The sequence below is a fragment of the Chroicocephalus ridibundus genome, chromosome 8, assembly GCF_963924245.1.
Source record: "Chroicocephalus ridibundus chromosome 8, bChrRid1.1, whole genome shotgun sequence".
Classification (NCBI taxonomy): domain Eukaryota; kingdom Metazoa; phylum Chordata; class Aves; order Charadriiformes; family Laridae; genus Chroicocephalus; species Chroicocephalus ridibundus.
In genome coordinates, this window is record NC_086291.1 from 10301793 (window position 1) to 10305268 (window position 3476).

Genomic DNA, 3476 nt, shown 5'->3' on the forward strand with positions numbered 1-3476 from the left:
AACATAGGCCAAAGTACTGTGATCCAATTGTAACACTGCTAAATCAAAACTAGCTTTGATAATTACTTCTTATTTGCCTAACGGCCAGCATAGATGGCTCCTTATCTTCTCTGCTGTGTGCTGCACTGGTAAAAAGCAGATATGTACTTGAAAAGCTATTGAAAAATAAAAGGAAAAGTAATGTGAAAGAACTACTTATTTTACTGTAGTTAATAAACCAATTACACTGTTTGAGGAGGTGCTTTCTTCTTCACTTTTCACGGGACTTAGCCCTGAAATATTAGCATAGCAATTTCCTAGAAATACCATGCCTATTCTATTAAAAACAACAAAATGAAAATAAAAATACTTTCCCACGCCCCCCCCCCCTTTTCCCCCCCCTCCTGCTTTATAACAGACTAGATTGAAACTTAAGATTCGCCCTCTGGTTAGGTGTGTTGTGCAGCCACGCTATCTTGCAAGTAAGAAATGGGGACAGAAAACCAAAAAGGCTTCAAGTATATTCATCTTGCTTTGAGAATGGACGCCTACTTTCACAGGCAGAAGATGCTGTGTTGTGTAACAGCCTTCATGACACAGCGAAGAAAGGTGTGACAAGAAGAAACGGATGCAAACTAAAAACTGTGATGAATTCAATTTGAAAACATGCTACAAAAGTCTGAGAAAAAGTTCATCTCCCCTGAACTGATACAGTCCTAGATGTTGAGAATCTGAATGTGCTTGCATGGATTTGCGCTGCTCTCGCAGACTACCCTTTACTTCTGTTCAACTGGAGGTATACATGGGAAGATGTTCAGACATAAGTCCTGAGCCCTTCAAGGATAAGAGGTTTCACTGTGTTGTGGAAATAGGTGGGCAGCCTGTGGAGAGCAAAGACTACTAACGCCCTCCCCGAGGGGAGAGGGAAAGAGGAGTGTCCTCAACCTGGATGGGCCACCAGGGATTCACATGGGGAAGAGCTGCTGGGAGTGGCTTCGCTGTGGAGAAATCTTCACCTGGGCTTGCACCTTGTTAGACATCAGAGCACTGCACCAACATACACACACGAGCGCGTCCCTAGAAAACCAGGCTTCAACGCTTCTGCTGTTTATAGGAGATGCTCTTCCATGCCAGCTTGGTGGAAAGAACAAAGCATGCTTTCATCCTGGGAGAGGATACCACAAAGATACCATTGATGTTCAGTAACCCTATCCTGCCCCGGGACCTGAGACAGCATTCAGCTGTCTCAGGCACTGCTCTGCTTCTGGGCTGTTTCCTTTGAACCCAGGTGAGGAATTGGCAGCTCTCTCCAACTGTGGTGCATCTTCCTGGCCCCTTCACAGAGAAGGCAGCAAGAGCAGGTAGCATTTGTCTTAACTTGCCTTGGATTTGTTGAGCTTGTGGCTTTGAGAGTTGTGTACCAAGGTGCATGTCCAGACTGAAACCATACAGTGCTGGGATGCTCACAGGTTAAAGCTGTAATTCCCTTACCCAGCCGAATTTGGTGTTTCTCTTAAGCCATTTTAACAATAGCCAACACTAGCAGAATTGAATAGCTTTGGGTGAAAAATGCTGTTGTCAACAACAAGCTATTGACCCCATACATGTCAGCAGAGTTGAAAGTTTTGGGCCAGTATAACTAAAAGAGGTTGCTCTCCCTCCACGGCAACTCGGAGATGGTTTCTGGTGCTCTGGGGCTGGGAAGGACTATGTCTCTTTGCCATCCACAGTCCTACAGGCTCTTTGCCATGAGGCAGTTACCATCTTCCAGTTGAAATGTGGCAACGAACTGTGTGCAAATTCCCAGATCTTGGCAAATGCAAAATAAAATGAGTTAGTACATCTGTATGGTGACTGTTAAAGTCCTGCTAACTTGATAACTTGCAATTTGCTTTGGTTTTTCCAGGCATATTCATAGTCCGCTTCAAAGGTTCCCATTGTCTCTCTGATATCTGTAGCCACACAGTGTAACAAAGCTTGCAGTCTCTAATCTCTCCCACTTCCTAGCAAAGCTAGCATCTCCACTGCCGTTTGAAATCCTTAATGGAGAAGATACTACATCACAAATGAGGTAGGGAGTAGTATCTCACAGGGGTTCTTGTTGGACTTGATTTCAATCTCCTCTTTTTTTTTTTTTAATACAGACTCTAAATTTACCAAGTTTACATCTTTCTATTTAGTTGACTCCAGTGAGTGGCGGGCTGAAATGTCACCCAAACTGAGAATGACCTTATAAAATGTCAATCCGAGTTGATATGGAAAAGAGCTATTTTTTTTTTTGCCAGGGATACTTCTCTGCAAATGAACCCACCTCCCTGCTCAGCCTTACGGTAGGAAATAGCACTGATAACTGTCTCTTCCCCAGCCTTTTTAGCAGGTGAGAAGTAGATCAGAGCTGTTCTTTGTACAACTAAAAGAAGGGATTCACATGCAAACTCCAAAGCAAGATTTCTGCTATTAGTGAGCCTTTTTTCCTCTTGGAGCTCACGTGCAGGCCTGGCACTTCCTGAACAGAGAGGCCTCTAGAAAGTTACCCTTGTCACCACTCCTGTGCCCTAACCATTTTTTGAGAGACGGTAATCGTGCAGGCAGATGTGAAAGTCCTGTTGTCTTTTTTAACTCGCTAGGGTCTTTTCTGCAAAGGTATCACCTGAACAACACGCGCTGAATTTTGTTAATTACTGCGGTTTTTCCACAGGCGCTTCATGCCAACCCTGCAGACATGGGGGGGGCCGCAATACAAGATGGCGGCTGCCTGGCTCTGGGCCTCAGGCTACCACAGAGGGTCCCCGCAGGGCCCACCCGCCCTGAGGGGCCCTGCACCCTCCTGCCGTGAAAGGGGACACATCCAGGTGCAGACCCCCCTTCTGGGAAGGAGAAGATTCCCATTTGCCAGCCTGGCTTGGAGACCAATGCTCCCATAACCTCTGGAGCCCCCAGCACAAGGAGAACGTGGACCTGTTGGAGCGGGTCCAGTGGAGGGCCATGAAGATGCTCAGAGGGCTGGAGCCCCTCTGCTGTGAGGACAGGCTGAGAGAGTTGGGGTTGTTCAGCCTGGAGAAGAGAAGGCTCCGGGGAGACCTTATAGCCCCTTCCAGTCCCTGAAGGGGGCCTACAGGAAAGCTGGGGAGCAGCTGTTTGCAAGTGCATGTAGTGACAGGACGAGGGGCAATGGTTTTAAACCAGAGCAGGGCAGGTTTAGATTAGACATTAGGAAGAAGTTCTTTACAATGAGGGTGGTGAGGCACTGGAACAGGGTGCCCAGAGGTGGTGGAGGCCCCATCCCTGGAGACATTCAAGGCCAGGCTCGATGAGGCTCTGAGCAATCTGGCCTAGTTGAAGATGTCCCTGCTTACTGCAGGGGGGTTGGACTAGATGACCTTTAAAGGTCCCTTCCAACCCAACCCATTCTATGATGGTATGATAATGCCCCCTTCCCTGTCCCCTTCGAAGAGAGCTGTGACAGTGCGCTCCCGCCCCGCGCATGCGCGCCCGCT